At 39.8% G+C, this 21,195-nt stretch overlaps 1 protein-coding gene across 6 annotated transcripts in view; it reads right to left on the bottom strand.

Moving 5' to 3' along the window:
• FHIP1A (FHF complex subunit HOOK interacting protein 1A) overlaps positions 1-21,195 on the bottom strand; it is a 200,286-nt gene that overhangs the window by 131,228 nt on the left and 47,863 nt on the right. For all 6 annotated transcript variants that reach the window (XR_008390250.1, XM_053658217.1, XM_053658221.1 and 3 more), the window contains one exon: positions 12,398-12,517. The gene's annotated coding sequence lies outside the window, so the exon portion shown is untranslated. The remainder of the gene's footprint in view (positions 1-12,397; positions 12,518-21,195) is intronic.

Raw genomic sequence — 21,195 nt, 5'->3', positions numbered from 1 at the left:
ATGTCCCCTGGGGGCAAAATTTTCTACCACAGCTTTAAACTGAGGGTTAGCAAACTTTCTCTGTAAAATCAGATGGTAAATATTTCAGGCTTTGCAGGATACGTTTATGTTCTCTCTATGCATTTTCTTCTTTGTCTTTTTTCTTTCAACCATTTAAAAATGCATAAACTATGCTTATCAGGTGGAGCATAAACAATATGCAGGAGGCCAGATTTGATTCAAAATGCCATTAAAAGAGATCAACTTTTTTAAAGCTTTAATATTTTTCCTACCTTTTTCTATATTTTCTAATCTTTCATAAACTTTACAAAATCAGAAGCATAATATGTGTGTACACATTTGACAAAAGATTTAACAATATCAACAAATACAAGATCTGTATCTTTAATCTCTCCTGTTCATTCTTCTATAAATCTATTATAAAGCCCAAAAATCCAAACAAAAGTTATGTACAAATGTACTAAGTCATTCATCAAAGAATATTCCTAATAGTGAAAAATTAGAACACGCTAACTATTCAATAATAAGAGGTTTAAATTTATAATTTTCTGAGACATCCACATTGTGAAATGAAGAACAACTAATTGGTATTTTAAAGTATTTAATGACTTGGGATTAAATCTTGATTCCTGCTCTTTTCATTTAATACTGTCCTGAGTATTTTTCCAAGTTATTAAATGCTCAAAAAAATCCAATTTATAGAACTGAGATTTTAGATTTACAGAAGATTAAACAGAAGGAGATTGAAGATAAAGATTCCTTTTTTTCCTTGATACTCTTGCCAAAACTTCTGCCAAATGTTCTAGCAATTTACACTCGCACCAGCAGATTCTAGGGACATCTCAATGAGACTCTGAGAGGGTATCCTCTTACATCAACAAGTCTAAACGCCCCCCCAAAAAAACTATAATAAAGATTCATAATTTAGACTTTTTAGATGCCTATAATTAAATCTCCTAAAATATAAAAAGGTTTATAATTTTATGTAAAGTGACTACAGATAAAAAAGGTAAGATTCCTTTCAAATTCATTTTTTCATTTATTTCTCTAAAAAAGTGCTGACATTCTGATCAGCAAATTATTTATTAATAAGTAAATAATTTACTAATTAGTTTACTAATAATTTGCTGTCTGTGATCACTTAAGAAGAACTCATCCTGATCTATGCAGAGACTTCTAGTTACCACTCAATGACCACTCTCTCCTTTCCTTATTAACAGAACCCCAATTTTTTACCACACGACAAAGAACTAAGGGTAAAAAAACTACCTCCTAGCCTTCTTTGCAGCCAGAAGTGATGCCATGGTATCATCTGGTCAATGAGTATGAGGAGAAATCCTGGAAGACCTTTCAGGAAAGCCCCAAAAGGGGTGGAAGGAAGGTAGAAGGCAGACTGCTGAGAAAGCCCCCCTTTGCTTTTGGACCTTTCCCGTCTGTTTTGGAATGAGGACGTGCAGGTGGCTAGCCCTTTGGCAATGATGCTGACAGGAGAACAGGGGGCAACAACCACACCCAGAAGAGCGAAGCAGAAAGACAGCGGGTCCCTCACATTCAAGGAATGACTCTGCTAAGCTTGGATAGCTTACTTCCAGACTTATTTTATGTGTGCAATAATCTCCTAAATTGTTTATTCCATTGATCCTGGTAGTTACTCATGGGTGACTGATCTTTATTGTACAAAGACAAGAAGCAGACAGAATTGGCAGAAATCAATTAGCTCATTTAAATACTCATTTAATCTTCCATACAATCAACGCCTCTTTAACACCTATGCTGGGTGATAGAGACACAGAAATAAATAAGATACAATTTACAGCCTAAAAGCAGCAACTGCAGAGACAATTAAGACAAAGTTTGATGAGACATATGGTGGGGAAGGAATGGCTTGCAATGGCAGCCCACACGAAAAAGCACTCAACCCCAACTGTTGGAAGATAAATAGGATGAGAAAAATCCTTCCAGTTGTTGTGAAATTTAAGTTGAGACCTGAAAATGGTAGTGTTAGCCAGGCAAATGGGGCAGTGAGGGAAGAGCATCGGCAAAGGCCCAGGGGAAGAGAGGAGAACACGCTATACTGCAGGGAGTGCAATGTAGTTTACTATGGCTGGAGCACAGAACTGGCACGGAAGTGAGATCAGTCTTCTTTTGGCAACCCCTCTCTGGGCCAGACTAGACTCTGATTTTTTTTTATTACAGTAAATAGAAATTAAAGACCAAAAGAGGCAAAGACTAATCAAAAGGTAACATTTCTCTTTTATTTCCTAACCCTCAAAATGTCAGGTACCAGCCAGATACTGCCTGCACTCTTTCAGCAATCTGACTCAAAGGGTGAGATTCTTTCAATGTCAGAACCATCCCACTCCTCAGAATGGGCGGGGCCCGCTCAGCCGTGAAGCAGGTATTAGGTTTGCCCAGCACTGGATGACTGATGGCTGGAGGAGAATGCAGAAGGGCCAGGATGAGATTTAGCACTAGGAAGAATAAGACTTTGGCAGAAAAGGGATGGAAAGAAGACACCAATTATAAGAGTGGGGGCACAAGGCCTGGATTAGAACACTTAAAATGAAGATGGAAGTGCGCTTTTAAGAGAGAGTTAGGAGGTAGGCTCAGGCGGACTGGCCAGACATGCAGCACGAAAGAGGGAAAATGAAGCACGGGGTGATCCCAGATTTCTGCCTGGGCTGCTGACAGAGGAAGGCCCCGGAGCACAATAATTAGGACTACATGCCTGGGAGTCCATCTCCATCGATCAGTGGTTTTGCAACCTTGGGAAAGTTACTTAAACTCCATGTGCTTCTGTTTCTACATCTGTATAATAAGAATAACAGAATCTATCTCAAAGGATTTTGTGAGGAGTTACATGAAAGTTCTCAGAACGGTACCTGACAAGTAGGAAATGCCGGGTAAATGTTGCCTGTGTAAAGGGTGGCAGAGATGCCGTTCACTGAGACAGAGAACACGAAAGAAGGCAGAGCCTTCAGGGGAGGAGAATGACAAGCTCAGTTTCGGATGCCTCAACCTGATCTGCCCATGAGACAAGTAGGCAGCTTGCTGTACGGGGCCCAAGTTCAGATGAGAGCTGTGAGGGTCAGATGCTACTTTGTAAAGAGTGGCATTGGGGTGACACTTGAACAAGGACCTCAGAGCCCTGCAGAAGCAAGGCCCTGAGGGGAGAGCAGTCCATGAGACGTGGAGGAAGGAAAAGAACTTGGGCCTTCCCTAGAGAACACCGACATTCAAGGGTTAGAGAGATGAAAACAGACAGAGAAGGAGCAGCCAATGAGACAAGAGGAAATTTCACAAAATATAGTTCTCCTTAGGTTGTGTCATAAAAATCAAAGGAACAAACAACAATGTGAATGACAGTGAGATGAAAGCAACATCATTCACTGGGAAGAAGCTTAGAGATTGGGAATAAACATGAAAACAAGATCTCAAAAGTAGTTCTTCTTAAGGATCAGTGTTTAAAGTTCATTAATAATTTTTATAAATTATATAGGAAAACTACATAATGAATCTCTAAACTGACAAGCATCAGAAAGCTCTTTTAGTGAGCAAAGTGCCTTGCTGAGGAGGACAAGCCTTGGAAAAATCTCAGACAGTAATCTGGGTAGGCAAGGAAGAATCATACTTTTCAAGGAAATAAATCAGAACACAATGGCTTCAGTGAAAAATAATCGAAGCTATATTTTGCAAATAAAGTTCTGAACCCAAGCTTTCAGCTACTGAACTAAAAAAAAAAAAAAAATTCTAAATCACATCACTCTGGGGTTTGAAGGAAACCGAACAGATATCCATCCATTGGTCCAGATTGTAGACAGAACTACTGGGGGAGCTTGTTGAAAAGCAGATAAGTGAGTCATCCAAGGCCTATGGAATCAGACTCTCAGGGCAGTTAGGAAAAACTGCTTCTTGAACATTCTGAAACAAGCTCACCAGACAATTCATGAGCACACCAACATCTGAGAACCCCTATTCTATTTGATTGGGAGACCAAGAGCTTGAAAATGATGGACTTGAACAATAGTAAGGCGCTAATGAGAGTGTCGAAAGCACTTCTCAAACTTTAACATGCACCAGAAGCACTTCGAGGGACTGCTTGTTCAATATAAATTTCTGAGTCCTGCCCTCAGAGTTCTGATCCAAGAGTTGACATCTCTAACCAGTTTCCCAGGAGAGGCTGCTTGCTGCTCACCCAAGGAACACCGTTGGAGGCCCTCTGGTCTCTAGGAACGTCACTGGAAACTGTTCTCCGAGTCCATCGGTTCAGTGCAGCCCTGTGCCCTTGATGACCAAGACAGGCAACGTATTCCAAGAATGATGTCAAAAATGAAATAGAAAAAGCAACCAAACATAAACAATATACACTTATTTCAGGCCGTTCTGGTCAATTAGAAGACATACGGAACTGTAGAAGAGCTCCGAGCAGTGTGACTCAGTTGGTTGGGCATTGTCCCACAAAGCAAGAAGTCGCCAGTTCAATTCCTGGTCAGGGTGCATGGCTGGGTTGCGGGTTCAGTCCGTGGTCAGGGTGCATTGGAGAGGCAGCTGATCGATGTTTCCCTCTCACGTCGATGTTTCTCTCCTTCTCTTTCTCCCTCCCTTCCCCTCTCTCTAAAAATAAATAATTTTTTTAAAGTGGAGAAGATCCAAACTGAGCTAAAATGAAATTAAAAGGATGTCAAAACATGTTTAGAGACAAAAGTGACTGAATAAACAAAAACACTGAGTTCACAAAAAATGTAAAGATAGATTATAACTTTAAAATCTATAAAATTATGAAAACATATGGGCAGAATGAACCAATTTTAGAATGATAGCATTACATAGCTGATTTGATTACTTGAGCCTCAGAAGTCATGGGGGGGGAGGGTGTGTGTGTGTGTGCGTTTTTTTTCACTTAGAAAATCTAGCCCCATGCCCGTCCGGACACTCGGTTTTTATTCAAAACCACTTTCGGAAATGGTTTCCCACTGGTCCCACACGACGCCAGGGAAACCACAGAAAAACGCTGCTCTCAGCACCGCAAACCTGTGTGACGCAGGCAGGCCAGTGCGTTAGAACAGAGAGCATTCTAATGCTGGTTTACAGCCACTCTTTTCTCACGTGGACAGCTCTTAACCCTGAAATACTGTATTCGAATACTGCTCTCAACAGCTCAGAATACCTGTAATCGCCTGTCTACCTGCTATTTGTCTCACATCCAAAATCCGTAACAGATGAATCCCACTGACAGCACCTCTGCAGGACTATTATTCACGTTTTCTATCGAATTGTCTTCAACCCTTTTCAAGCCCATTTCTTACTTGTGCTCCTGGCTGCGCTACCTTTAGAATCTGCTATGATTTCCTCTGAAGAAAGTGATACACCTAAGTGCTAGAGCCTTCCATTACCCATGTCACTTCCACACTCACCTAAGCCGCTCCCTCTACATTCGAAGGATCTTGCCCAGGCTTTCCTCTTAGTCACATGTATTTGCTTTTTTTCTTTTTGTTTTGTTTTTTGTTTTTTTAATATATTTTATTGATTATGCCATTACAGTTGTCCCATTCCCCGCCTCACTGCCCCCCACCCTGCGCACCCCCTCCCCCACCATCCCCCCTTTTAGTTTATGTCCAAGTGTCACAAATTCTTTAGCTTCTACATTTCCCATACTATTCTTGTCCTCCCCCGTCTATTTTCTCCCCACCATCCATGCTACTTATTTTCTGTACCTTCTCCCCCCTTCTCCTCCTCCCACTCCCCTGTTGCTAACCCTCCGTGTGATCTTCATTTCTATGGTTCACTCCTGATCTAGCTGTCCTTTTTATTTTTGTTTTTGGTGTGGTTGTTAATAACTGTGAGTTTGCTGTCCTTTCACTGTTCATACTTTTTACCTTTTTTTCTTAGAAAAGTCCCTTTAACATTTCATATAATAAAGGCTTGATGATGATGAACTCCTTGAATTTGACCTTAGTCACAAATTAGAGGAACACATGAAGGCTAAAGTAATTGAAATGAAGGGAAATGCACAGGAAACCAATAGTGATGGAAAGGAAACTGGAACTCAAATCAAGGGAGTGGACCAGAAGGAAGAAAAAAATGACCGAACAGAAAAGAATGAAGAAACAAGAATTCAGAAAATGAGGGGAGGCTTAGGAACCTCCAGGACATCTTTAAACGTTCCAACATCCGAATTATAGGGGTACCAGAAGGGGGAGAGGGACAGCCACGAGTGGAAAACTTATTTGAACAAATAATTAAGGAGAATTTCCCCAATCTGGCAAAAAAAATAGACTTCCAGGAAATCCAGGAAGCTCAGAGAGTCCCAAAGAAGTTGGACCCAAGAAGGAACACACCAAGGCACATCATCATTACATTACCCAAGATTAAAATGAAGGAGAGAATTCTAGAAGCAGCAAGAGATAAGGGGACAGTCACCTACAAAGGAGTTCCCATCAGACTGTCAGCGGATTTCTCAAAAGAGACCCCTCAGGCAAGAAGGAGCTGGAAAGAAGTATTCCAAGTCATGAAATCCAAAGACCTACATCCAAGATTGCTCTATCCAGCAAAGCTTTCATTTAGAATGGAAGGGCAGATAAAGTGCTTCTCAGATAAGGTCAAATTCAAGAAGTTCATCATCACGTATTTGCTTTTGTATTCTCCTAACCCTACCCTCAACATCCTCTTGTCCTTCCCCCAAATAACCACACTTCTAAGGGCACAAAATGTGGTTTTTGACCTTTTCAAAATCAGTGTAAATATCATTCTGTCAACATACATTCTGCTTTTTAGAGCTACGAGGCAAAAACAAGTTCCAAGTGACTTTTGCTACACAGTCACATGATTGATTCAAGCTGGCTATAGACGTTTCCAGGATTTATTACTGGCATTCGTTGCCATAAGAATGTCGATTCTATTTGCAACCTTGAAGCTAAAGCTCCCTAAAACATTAGACGATCTCTCATTGGACAGAGTTAACTGGGAAAAGCCCTGTAAGAGGAGGTACACACACACACACACATCCACCTGAAGACCAAACTCAGAGTTTGCCATAATCCAATCCCAAATGTATGAAGCTATTGCCCACTGAAAAACTAACATAAAATATATACAAAGCCTCTGTGCCTACCCACAATTACTAAATCTCAGTTTAAAGTGAGCTTCAAACCCATGTAATGCTTAGTTTCTGAAATTATCTTCTGAATTAGAAACAGAGAACATTATAAAAATTCTTCCATAGCTACAACATAACCATTTATGACTGTCTGCTTTTCCTTCTCCGAAACTGCTTTTAAAAGTATAAACTTTTCTCAAGCTAATCGAGCTAAGAAAATTGTATGTATACATGCCAAGGAATAAAATTGATCCTTCCAGTACATCATATACAAAAATTAACTCAAAATGGATCAAAGACGTAAACATAAGAGTTAAAACTATAAATCTCTTACAGGAAAACGTAGAACAAAAGCTTCACAACAGTGGCTTTGGCAATGATTCCCTGGATGTGACATGAGGAGCACAGGCCACAAAAGTGAAAAATAAATTGAACTACATCAAAATTTAAAACTTCAATGCAAAGGACATAATCAACAGAACAGAAAGGCAAACCACAGAATGGGAGGAAATATTGCAAATTTTATATCTGATAAAGGATTAATATCCAGAATATGTAAACAACTCCCACAATTCAACAAGACAAATGACCTGATTCTTAAAATGAGCAGGAGACTTTACTAGAAACTTCTGTAAAGAAGACAAAAAAGGTCAACAAGCATACGAAGAAACGTTTAACATGACTAATTATCAGAGTAATACAAATCAAAACCACAATGAGATAACCTCACACCCATCAGGATAGTTACCACCAAAAAAAAATCTCTATGTTGGTGACGACATGGAGAACTTGGAACTCCTGTGTACCATGGATGGGAATATAAAATGGTGTGGCCACTGTGGAAAACAGGATGGCAGTTAGTCAAAAAACTCAAAATACAGCTACCGTATGATTGAGCTGTCCCACTTCTAGACATATGCCCCAAAAATGTGAAAACAGGGACTCGGATGAGTACACCGTGTAAAGGAGCACTTTCCCCAATAGCCAAAAGGCAGAAGCAACTCAAATGCCCATTATCAATCAAATGGGTAAACAAAATGTGGTACGTGCATGCAATGGAATACTATTCAGCCTTAAAAAGAAAGAAAATTCTGACATACGCTACAACAGGAATGACCCTTGAAGACATTATTCTAAGTGAAATCAGCCAGTGGCAAAAAAAGCAAATACTTTGTGATTTCACTTACATGGGGTGTCTAGAATAGTTAAATTCCCAGAGACAGAAAGTAGAATGAATGGTTACCAGGGGCTAGAGGGAGGAGCAAAGGAGAAGGTCTGTCACATTGTAAAGATTCAGCTTCACAAGATGAAAGGTTTCTGGAGACTGACTACACTACTATGTAAATACACTTAGTACTAAACTGGACACTTAAAAATGGTTAAAATGGTAAATTCTGTGTTATGTGTATTTTAACCCAATTTTTATAGTACAAACTTAATGGATTATTTTGTACAAATTATTTTAATAAAGAAAATAATAGCCTTATTAATAGCCCTAACTCATAAATCTATTGCCACATGTTTATTTTACATGAAGTATGTTATCTCTCAATATCAATATGCACAGAATGCTATAACACTGTAAATATCTTTTAAAGTAAAGAAATCATTTGTAGGATTGAAACTATAACACACTTTACACACAAAGCTTACATTCTGCAAAATCAATAAATTTATATGAATGTCAAGAATGTATATGGTAACGAAAATAACTTCATAGCAAAGCCTCCTGCTTCATTTCATGTTAATACTTCCTTTGAAGGTTTCAAAGAGCCTCACAAATCTCAGGGCACAAGCAAGAAAGGATTTCCTCTGTTTGAACCATAAACTGCAGAGCAAAACCTTCATTACATGTTTGCTGAAAAACGCCGCACTGGATGATACGTGTAGTGGAGCTCAGACCCCGGAGGCCTCCAGTGCTTCTCTAACCCCATTACTCTTTAGCCTCGATTTGAATAAGGAACCTGAAGTACAACTTATTAGCAAATTTGAAGAGAAGATATTTCACAAGATTTAGTATGTTAGATCTCAAAAATATATTTATCCCTTTACACCCAGGAAAAAATATAGATTTTTAATTTAGAATTAAAGTTCAAAGTACAGTTATAGTTGAAAGTACAGTTATATTCAATTAGAGTCTCAATTTGATCTAATAATAAGCTGCTTGAGTATATAACCCTGTGTCAAAATAGTATACTAAGAATATTAGCATTGTTTTATTTAAAGCAAAAATCAAGGAAATAATTAAAGAACGCAAAGACTTGTTGGAGGAAAGACTGCACTGCATTGAGGGCATCCTCCTTGGTGATACTTGTGAAAGGCCAATTTCTAAATCCTGCCTCCCACCATTCTAACTCTGGCACACTAGATTGGGGCCTAGTCATTTGTACATTTTTTTAAAGATTGTATTTATTTTTAGAGAGAGGGGAGGGGAATGAGAAAGAGAGGGAGAGAAACATCAGGGTGTGGTTGCCTCTCACGCACCCCTACTGGGGATGTAGCCTGCGACCTAGGTATGTGTCCCAACTGGGAATCAAACCGGCAACCCTCTGGTTTGCAGGCCTGTGCTCAATTCACTGAGCTACACCAGCCCGGGCTCATTTGTGCATTTTTAACAGGCACTCTAATAACATTTTGAGAAAAATGCAGAACATACCACCAGTAAGATGCGAATTACAAAGTCTTAGAGGTATACCTTATAAGGAAGTGCAGACCTCATCTTATTACATGACTAATACAGGAACCCTTTACAATACTCATTGATTAATTTTATTTTTTTCTCTTTATTTTTTAATATATTTTTTATTTTCTTGATTATGCCATTACATTTGTTCTATTTCCCCCCTCCATTCCCCTCTACCCTGCACACCCCTCCCCCACCATTCCCCCCTTTAGTTCATGAACACGTGTCTCAAGTTCTTTAGATTCTATATTTCCCATACTATTCTTACCCTCCCCTCTATCTATTTTCTATCTACTGTCTATGCTACTTATTTTCTGTATCTTCTCCCCCCTTCTCCTTCTCCCACTCCCCTGTTGCTAATCCTCCAGGTGATCTTCATTTCTATGGCTCCGCTCCTGATCTAGCTGTCATTTTAATTTGCTTTTGTTTTAGGTGTGGTTCTTAATAACTGTGAGTTTGCTGTCCTTTCACTGTTCATCTTTTTTATCTTCTTTTTCTTAGGTAAGTCCCTTTAACATTTCATATAATAAGGGCTTGGTGATGATGAACTCCTTGAATTTGATCTTATCTGAGAAGCACTTTATCTGTCCTTCCATTCTAAATGAAAGTTTTGCTGGATAGAGCAATCTTGGATGTAGGTCTTTGGATTTCATGACCTGGAATACCTCTTTCCAGCCCCTTCTTGCCTGTAAGGTCTCTTTTGAAAAATCAGTTGACAGTCTGATGGGAACTCCTTTGCAGGTGACTGTCCCTTTATCTCTTGCTGCTTCTAGGATTCTCTCCTCCATTTTAATCTTGGCTAATATAATGATGATGTGTCTTGGTGTGTTCCTTCTTGGGTCCAACTTCTTTGGGACTCTCTGAGCTTCCTGGATTCCCTGGAAGTCTATTTCCTTTGCCAGATTAGGGAAGTTCTCCTTAATTATTTGTTCAAATAAATTTTCCACTCATGGTTGTTCTTCTTCTCCTTCTGGTACCCCTATAATTCAGATGTTGGAACATTTAAAGATGTCCTGGAGGTTCCTAAGCCTCTCCTCATTTTTTTGCATTCTTGTTTCTCCATCCTTTTCTGTTTGGTCATTTTTTCCTTCCTTCTGGTCTGCTCCCTTGATTTGAGTCCCAGTTTTCTTTCCATTACTACTGGTTTCCTGTGCATTACCATTCATTTCAATTAGTTTAGCCTTCATGTGTTCCTCTAATTTGTGACTAAAATCACCAGTTCTGTGAACATCCTGATCACCAGTGTTTTGAACTGTGCATCTGAAAGTTTGGCTATTTCTTTGTTGCTTAGATTTATTGGCTCTGGGGCTTTGAGTTGTTCTTGAGCCATGTTTTGATCTGTTTGTGCCTGTTACGTATGAGGAGCGGAATCTTAGTTGTTCACCAGGGCGGGGCCACCCAGGTCGCTAGTTTGTAACGCTGTATGTGGGGGCAGGGTCAGAGAGGGAGCAATGGCAGATATGTGCGAGCCAGCCGCCCTGTGCAGGGGCCTGCGCGGTCTGTCTCAATACACGTCTCTTCACTGGTTTATCTGCGTGCAAATGTGCAACTGCAGAGAGCCAGCCACGCTGCCCCTTCCCTGGGACCACCCGTAGCTACCCCGCACCTGGGATCCGTGCCCTCGGCTGCCTGGACGCTGCCTGGGTCGGGGGATCATTTTTGCCTGACCCGCTCCGCTGCTGGCTTCACCCCTCTCACGGGTTTACCTGATCGGTTCCTTATATTCAGACTCCATATTGTTCGATTTTCTGTGGTTTGGTTGCGTTTATTGTTGTTAAAACTTTGTTGTTTTTAGATTTGGTTGTGCGAGGAAGCAAAGTGTTTCCACCTACACCTCCATCTTGGCAGAAGGGGCTGATTGATTTTAATAAGAAAGAATACCGCCCTGGCTGGCATAGCTCAGTGGATTGAGCGCGGGCCTGTGAACCAGAGTATCACTGTTCGATTCCCAGTCAGGGCACATGCCTGGGTTGCAGGCCAGTTCCCAGCGGGGGATGCATGAGAGGCAACCATACATTGATATTTCTCTCCCACTCTTTGTTATTCCCTTCCCCTCTCTTGAAAAATAAAATATTAAAAAAAAAGAAAAGAAAGAATACCAACATATACATAGTCAAATAAATAATATATACTTCTCTATAAAGTATGAAGGCTAATCATTTATTTTAACAATACCATTGTTTAAGACTTAGAATCACCTCTTCTTAGAAATAACTTTCAATACAGCATATGAGCCTTCAAACACATACATAAATTACAAAATGGAACTGGTTTCATTACGTTGTTGCTCCTTCTGGTTTTTCATTTAAGGCAGAGGTCCCCAGATTCATCATCCTAGTGCTAAACAAGTTCATACTACTTTCCAAATACACCCTTCACGGGGTTAAGATTTGCGACCATAGAAAACAGGATGCTTTAAAGAATGGTACCAGATGATGATCAAGATACAGAAAAAAATGTTTAATGTTCTGAGTAGAGGATAGAGAATGGCCTATCGAAAAGACAGTTCTGAACAAGATAATGCTCACTTGGATATGTAGGTTCAAGTAGGCTTTTTCAAAGTATATTATTAAACATTACTGAACACGGATAATAGTAATCGGAAAAGAAGACATTACCTGTGACTGCGTTCTTCAACCTCCTGCTGGGTTGTCCTTGCTTTCACTTCACTCTATTGGAGGAGCAGAAAAAACGTCTCCAGCACTTGGCACTGCTAGGAACTCCAAGACTTTCAGAATCTATAGAAATGAATAAAAAAATGATCCACAATCATGAATAAACTACCAAAACCCAAACTAAGTTTTCCTCCTCCCATTTGCTGTGCACTAAATAGGTTCTCCTCAGATGGCACTTACTTTATCATTTTAAAGAGATAAGCAAAATCAAAATCTTTATTTAGAGATCTGAATGCCAGCCAGAAATAAGAGATCCCCATTGGGTAACAGAGCAGAGAGGAGGATTCCTCCGTGTCTATGAGATGGTAAGTCATTATACGGTTCTTTCACAAAAGAAAAAAAAACGTGAAACTAAGTAAGTCCATATCCATGCATCAGCAGCTTCACATTAATGACAACAAAACATGAAACAGCAAAGAGAGGGCCATAAAGCACTTTCAAAAACAACTTTTTAGAAATATGTGTTTGCTCCCACAACATTCTCAGGTACCTTTGACGTATCTAAACACTGAGAGTTCCAAGTTCAGGGTTTTTGCCTTCCTGTGCACAAAGGTTACTTTGATTTGATCTTAGACACACCTCACGTCATCAGGCCTCACTGGGAAGATGAGGTTCACAGCACAAATACTGGCTTCCTCCCTTTTTACCACAATTTCGCCAACCATCAAAAATGTTTATGTTTATAATAAACTGGGGAAATGCCAATTATCATACAAAAAAGAAAAAGACATGGTCCCATGTTGTAATTACCTATGACCATAACTACACAGAAGCAAGAAACAAGATACAGCTTGTCCTGATGTACTTTTAAGTATTAGGTAAAATACTTCCCCCTCTTTAGATGCATTCAGGAGCGCAATTCAAGTCACAGCCTAGTACAACTATGTCTTTTCAAGATTTCTGTCTAAAGATTTCCCAAGCCCCAAAGCATGACCCACTCATTAATGTAATAATTTTTCTGCAGTAGTCCAATATATTTAAAGATGGCTCCATGAAAGGTTCTTCTAAGAGGCTTTCCATGGGTGTGTTTTGACCTATACATGTCTTAAAGGTTTGGAATGCAATACCTTTTCTTATAAGAAATGTTTCATGGAAGGAGAACAATGGGGGGAAGGGAACCTCAATGTGAACTAAATCTTCAAAACGAGGCACAGCAGTGGTCGTGACCAGGCACAGGAAGAGTGAACGTGGGATGTGAACAGTGAAGGATAACATGTGTGGTGCCAGGTGGGTACTAGACTTATCGGGGGACCAGTTCGCACATAAGTCACATCTGACCATTATGCTGAAGATCTGAGACTAATACAGAATAATATTGAGTGTCAACAGTGATTGGAAAAAATAAAACTAAATAAAAAAGTAAAGGGTAACATTTCACATGCAAATAAACAAACTCTTCGTGTTAAAATTGCCTCAGTACCTTCAAATGTGCCTTCTTCACGCTAATCAATGAATCATTTATTAAGCACCTGGGGCCTTGCAGTATAATTCACAATCAGATCTCTGGGCATTTAACCGCCAGAGGCTTTACCAGTAAAAGAACTCTCCTCCTTCCATAAACCCACACACGCAGTTTTATCACCATGTGCCGTAGCGACACTAGCTTTTCTGCTGCCCCTTAAGAATCACAGATTGCTCCCAGACGCTTTTCGGGCGACTTCAAGCCTCTCCTCCTTCGGTGACTCTTGAATTATGAAAGGGCATCTCTAATTCATGAAAAATACTTTCCCATCTTAGTGTTCATTATCACACACCCCTCCTTACATGCTGCGATTTTAGGCACCCCCACACATAAGCTTTGACTTGGGTAATATGGCATCGCTGTGTATTGCTAAGGGCTTTGCTGGGAACCCTCTTATATTTTACCATCATGATGTCCCTGGCAGCGACTTCAAAGGAAGCCGAGTCTTTTAACAGTAATGCACAGAATGACATCGAAGGCAAGGTTAAACGGAACCCAAGTACATTAAAAGGACCCTCTAAAAATTCACTAGGTCTTGACAATTCACTTGGCTGTCATCTCATTTCAAAACAAAATATGTCTCCTGTTAAAAAATAGGGGGAAGTTGGCACTTAACAATTCGGGCACACTCAAATCTCTCCCCAGGCAAGTGCTTTCCTTCTAACAACACATTCAACCTCCGCGTAATCAAATCGTACCCATGCTTGCAACCCTTCCATGTAATAGCTATGTCCCATCCTTAATTTTAACAGAGGAACAAAACTGAAAGCTCATTTCCAGATGGCATAAATTCAGTGAATTTAGACTGTCTTGTGCTGAGTTCAGAAATCAGCTAACAGGATGGGAGTGGACCAAAGACACAGCAAAGCCACCAAATGAACACGGGGTATGAGGGAGCTAGGGGTAAGATCATTAACATCCACATCGCAGATTTCTGCTTGTATCAGTAAAACAAACGCAGGAGGTGTGGATTTATCCATAGAGCCGAATTAATTGACCTGTGTTATAAGCAAGTGCTTTCCTAAAGGGTAATTAACAAATCTATCAAGGAAGACAGAAATCTCAAACAACTCAACAAGTTTTCAAATACATGGAGTAGACAATGAGCCAATTTATTGAATAATTTCACTCTCCAAAAGAGCTGAACTGAGACACAAGGTTATGGTCACATGTGGAAACTTGCGGAGTGGAACAAAATATTCTACATAAGCCCTCAATCATCACTGATTCGATTAAGTATATTAATAGTAACTCTGCATCTTAAAATGGATGAACCTAAATCCAATTCCTGAATTTTACAGATGACAAAATTGAGTCAGAGGGAGGCTAAGTGACCTGCTCAAAATTAAGTAGCTTGTAAATGGCGAAGACAAAGGTAGAGCCCTTATTCTCCAATCCACGTAATGCTCTAGCTACCCATTAAGTTGATTTAATTCCACTCAGGGAACAGCAAAACTTTTAAAAGCTTTGGGAAAAGTTGAGTCAAATAAACCTTCAATCTTCAATTTCCATTCAGTCAGTCCCTAAGGTTTTTGCATTAATCACATAGAATTATCTTCTTTAGCCAAGACACCAGTGTAATTTCTATGACTTTGGGAGGGTCTCAGCCACGAAAGAAACCAGTGAGTTGCAGCATATCACAGAGGAGGAAAAGCAGGCAGAGAGAGAGATGACAGGCGCCTTGAAAATAAATCAAGAGTACTGATTTATTAAAATGAATAATGAAGGTAAATGAAAGCAGATCTCAAGTACTAAAGTGATATTTCCCAATGTGACAACTACTCGTAACATGTTTCTTAAAGGAAAAAAATCGTAGTCATTGTGTAAGGTTCTATGTTCAAATAAATTTGTAAATGCAGCAATTTTAATATCCCTCTTGAATATTCACAAGTGCATCATGCAGATTAAGGCTCTAAAAAGGCCTGTAGTAGAGAGCCCTGCTCAGCTTTGTTTAATCCAACATTTCCCAATTGTATTTGACAGCTTTAGTTTGCAGGGGTCGTAGAGACATCCTCCAAGAAACAGTGCCTAGTATGTTTTGAGCTGTTTTTAATTCTTTTATATATTTTTTCTTTAATTTTTATTTCTTTATCTTTAGAGAGGAAGAGAAGGAGAGAGGGAGAGAAATATCAATGTATGGTTGCCTCTTATGCGTCCCCTGATGGGAACTGGCCTGAAACCCAGGCATGTGCCCCGACTGAGAATTGAACCACAATCCTTTGGTTCGCAGGCCCACGCTCAATCCACTGAGCTATACCAGCTAGGGCTTTTTTTTTTTAATCAGTAGTTGATATTAAATTTTATCAGATGTCTTTTCTGTAAAAATTATATGATTTCTTCCCTACTTTTATTTAATAAGATGATGTATGTCATTAATAAATTTTATACTACTGAACCCTTCTTTCATTCCTAAAATAATCCTCACGTGTGATGGTGTATTATTATTCTTTTGATGTGTGAAAGTGCATACTGTAAGTTTATCTCACCCAGCTTTCTAAGCAACCCTGCAGGGTGGACACCATCCCGGCTGCTCCGGCTCTCACCCACTGTGCTCTGGGCGCCCTCTCGCTGCCCCTCACACACACCTAGCTGCTCTCGGGGACTGTGCAGTGCCCTCCAGACATGCTGTCCCCGAGATCCTCTATCCCGAGGTCTCCTTATATATCATGCCTCTCTCCATTTACGTCTCTGCTTACCTGCCACCTCAGCAGAGAGGCCTGTGTCTATCCGGTCTATTCCGCATAAAACAGAAAGTGCCTCTCAACCCTGTCACCCCAACCCCGTTTTATTTTTGTTTGTAACAACTGTCGCCATCCAGTACATATATTTGGAGAGACAGAGAGAGAGAAGGAGTAAGGGAGAGAGAGAGAAGGGAGAAAGAGTAAGAAACATGGATTTGTTGTTCCACCAATTCACGCACTCATCAGTTGATTCTTGTGCTCTGAGTGGGAATCGAACTGCAACCTTGGCGTACTGGGACAGCATTCTAACTGACGGAGCTATCCAGCCACGGCCCAACATAGATTATATTTAACTTGTATTAATTTATATTTCATTGCCCAGAGTAGAATGTAAGTACCACAAGAGCAGGGGTTTTGCCTGCTTTGTTCATTGCTCACTTCCCAGCACAAAGAATAGGCCTGGCACATAGATATTACTACTTAGCATTTGTTCAGTGAATGAATGAAGAGCCATTTTATAAAACAAAACTGAAGCTTAAAGAGATTACGTAACTAAAATCACACAGTGGTAGAGCCGAAACTGAAACTCAAGTCCAACTTTCAATTCTCTACCCTTAACCATTAAAAAGAAATGACAGGTGATTTAAGGCCATACAAAATGCTCGTATAACCTTATGAATACTAATGCACAAGCCAGTGACTCCAGTAAAAGTCAGAGGAAAAGTGTGCAGAGGGTCACTGCACAAGGTAAGCAAAATAATCGGAAGAGAACCTCCAAAGAATCCCTGGGAAATTATGGACATTATATGAAGGCAGCTTGGCTCTCTCAGTACCATGAACCCCACAGCAAGTACCACAAAGTTCTGACCTTCATCCACATTATGTCCTTTGATACTCAGAAAACTGGGTGCTTCCGGGCCGAATGGCCATTAAACATGTGTTTACTACCAGCACTAGCAGGCACAGAACTGGAGGCACACCCCCCACCCGGAGACTAGCCATATTATGGCCAGTGTACCAGTGTCCACACCAAGGACCTGACTTTGGAAAATTATTTGCTCTTTCCTGGTTTCTTTTTTGGTTTCAAAAGGCAATTTACAATCAGATATTCTTCATGTTCTTCTATTCTATCGTCAGGGTACTTTCTTGAAGCAACTTCGGGCTAAAAACAAAACCTCACAAATCTCCATTTCTGACATTAAACAGCATCTTTAACTTTGTTCCAGCGTTCAGTCAAACCCTGCATTTCGGAGCCGTGGAGCCGATCCAGCACGGCAATGTGTCACAGTTAATTCCATCAATGTAAAGCGTAATGAGCAAAGATTGAGCTAGTGAGGCATGACTAAATGTTTTGAACCTGTGAATCTAAAAGGCAAGGCTCATTTATGTTATTTCTAAATAGTAAATAAAATTATTTTCCAACACGCTGCTGCCAAATTACAGTCATTTTCCCACCAGCACGCACTTGAGGAATGCCACAAAGGCCTCTTTCTAACAGTTTGTCCTATTGTTGCTCACAACTCTCCAAATACTTCTCTAGCTGGCTTCTAGTCAAAGGCAAATGGGAGGCAGTAAATTTTATGGAAAATGTATGCAACTGCTTAAAATTCATCAACCAAAAGAAAAAATGGCTTTAGAGCTACATTATGAGTTGTGAAATTATTTCTCCTTAGTCTCCAGCTTCAATGGTAGGCAAGAAAACTGACAGACTGGGCAAGTTCCAAGTCACCTCTTCCACAAAAAGAGCCCAACTCTTCCATTTCAAATTTTCACCTTGCTCAAGGCCAGAGTAAACACCTGTCCTTCACGTTTTTACACAACGTCACTTTGTAGGCCACAAATACAAGCTTTCACACCAGGGAGGAAGCAGATCTCAGAGCACTGGGAAAATTTCTGCTCTCTTACACCAGTCTGTTTATTGTTCCCTTAATTTTCTCAGCTGTCAAGATAGCGAAGGGAGGAAAGGACCTTTCTATAAAACCGTAGAGTGGAACCAGATACATTTGCCCTTTAAGCAATTCACACGCAGAGAGAGAAAATAAAACTCCTGTTAAGGTTTAAAATTTAGCTATGAAAATTACATTCTCACACTTGACCAACATGTTGCAAGATTTGAATAAAATAGATTACTAAAATAAAGTCAATTGACATCAATTTTTACATTTCATGGACCAAAATGAGGCATTAAAGATGAATTATTTAAAGTAAAATGTGTACTGTATAGCCCCAGCTGGTGTGACTCAGCAGTTGAATGCCGGCCAGTGAATCAAAGGGTCACCAGTTCAATTACCAGTCAGGGCATATTGCCTGGGTTATAGGCCAGGTTCCCAGTGTGGGGGCAAGCAAGAAGCAACCACACATTGATGTTTCTCTTTTTCTCTCCCTTCCCCTCTCTAAAATAAATAAATAAAATCTTTTTTAAAAAAAGATAGTCTATAAAATTACAATTGTGGCAGTTCAGAAATGCTTTAAAATAGGGAAGTAAGAAAGTATAAACAGCATTAACTATATTTAAAATGTTTAAAATTTTTTAAACATGTATCAACACTGAGACAAATTCAACTAAATAAAACTCAAATTAATTTAAGAAAATAGCTTATTCACCTAACATAATACTATTTCATTTTATTTCATCTAGAGATGTTTATAAATACTATCCATTAAATCCTTCATTCAATAGTATAAAGGGAAAAGGCATTGGTATTTTCATTTGCAAACATGCAAGAAATTTTAACAACAAAAAAGAAGAGACTGAAAGTTTCAGGAAAACTCAAAACAAAGAAGACAGGAAGTACACTCTGTTTTTGGCTTGGGATTTTGGAGGACGTGGGGACAAGATACGATAGAAACAGAAATATAATATAGGGCTGGTTTAAGTAAGCAACAGACCTGGAGTTTATTGGACAACAGAATCCCAGGTTACCCTCCAACATTCAGAAATACCTTGTTTTATACCAACTTTTATATCGTTATATCAAGCACATTTTATAATTCTAACAAACCGGACTAACATTGGGCATCGCCACTTATATTTGTATCTAAATCTGAGAAGCAAGAAATGTTCAGACGCACGAAGCAGTGAACAACATTCTTTCATGTGAAATCCTTAATGGAAAACAGCAGCATGTTGAAGACAAGTCACTACAAAAACTGGAGCAAGAGGAAAAGATTCCACTATTGTCAGAGGCAGGCTTAAAAAGGAGAGTGCAGCAAACATCCTGGGCAGTCCCAGGACACCTTGTCCATGTCTCTAGTAATATTTGTTTACATTTGTATCCCCTTAGGAGTCTGTGATCTTGAAGGAAAGGCCCTGGCTTTACATCATTCTAGCCTACCAGCCATTGAATTCAACTACATGAGAACCAAGTGTTGAGTCAATTAGCCTTCTTAAATTCTCTTCACAAAAGAAATATTCACAGTGTTTGTGTTATGTAAATTTTATCTCAATTGAAAGATACCAAAAAGGGGCTTTTTAAAATTATTAAGGCAAAGCTATTTTGAAGTCAGACCCTAAGTCACTGGACTGTAACATAAGGCTAATATTTTTATTAGCCTTGTTGTTTTCATAAACAATAAGCCTTATAATCACACAGGTATTTCCTAACCCGACATATATCCAAAGTCCTCAATGGTCCAGACAGGTGAGTACACAACCTCAAAATACCCATCGAGTTTCTGGGTCAGCTGACTGGCTGTTAAAACTGATTTACCTTCTTTATTTAGACACAAACAGATTCTATAATATTAGGTTCCACCAGAGGAAGCATAGATTCAGAGTGCTGTTGTTTTTTCTTATGAGAAAAAAAACAATACACTCAAGTTAAAAAAGAAAGAAGAATAGATAGATACCAGAAGAGACGTGGAGGAAAAAAACCTCAGGGAAATCCAGAGACCTGCTTCGCCTCAGGCTCCATTCTAGACTCAATGATATGAATCTGCTCTGCTTCGGCCCAGAAACGTAAAGACTGCCAGCGTGGGCTGAGGGACTGATTAGTAGGTACGTGGCCTGGGGCTCCTGAATGGACTGAGCTCCGCACCTCATCTCCCTTGATCTCCCTTGGTGTCTGCGCCCATTGGTTTCCCTGAGATGGAAGCAACAAGAAAATCTCATTCAAGTACAAATGTGATCTTTGGCATCACGCTCCGATTTTGAAAGGTCAAGTCCGTAATCGCCAGCATTCAAGGTAATTAGCTAACATCATGCCCACTGTCTTGACCCCACAAATTAAAATCCTGGAGCAAAACTGCCATGTGGCCAAAGGCCAAAGAAAGAAAACAAAAACTTCAGTAGAAGAGTAAAGAGGGCAAAGATATTAGTAGTAAACTCCTAATACTGCCATCAATGGCTTGAAGAACACAGAGCCCTCACAGGCCCCACTGGTTTCCCTGGATAGACTGTATGAAGACAAGATCCTCTTCAGTCTCATTACTGCTCAACAAATCAGAGATGTACAAAACTCTAACATTAGTGTGGCCTAAATGACATTAATATGTACATTCCTCCTAGAAATATGGAGTCACCTGCTCGAAGTTATGGTAATGAAACCCCTGATTTGTTGACAAAAGGAATAACCACCCCACTGGCTAATGCCTTTTCT

Source organism: Artibeus jamaicensis, unplaced genomic scaffold (genome assembly GCF_021234435.1).
Source record: "Artibeus jamaicensis isolate MK-2021 breed Jamaican fruit bat unplaced genomic scaffold, CSHL_Jam_final scaffold_537, whole genome shotgun sequence".
Lineage (NCBI taxonomy): Eukaryota > Metazoa > Chordata > Mammalia > Chiroptera > Phyllostomidae > Artibeus > Artibeus jamaicensis.
This window is presented reverse-complemented; position numbering and strand designations above follow the sequence as displayed.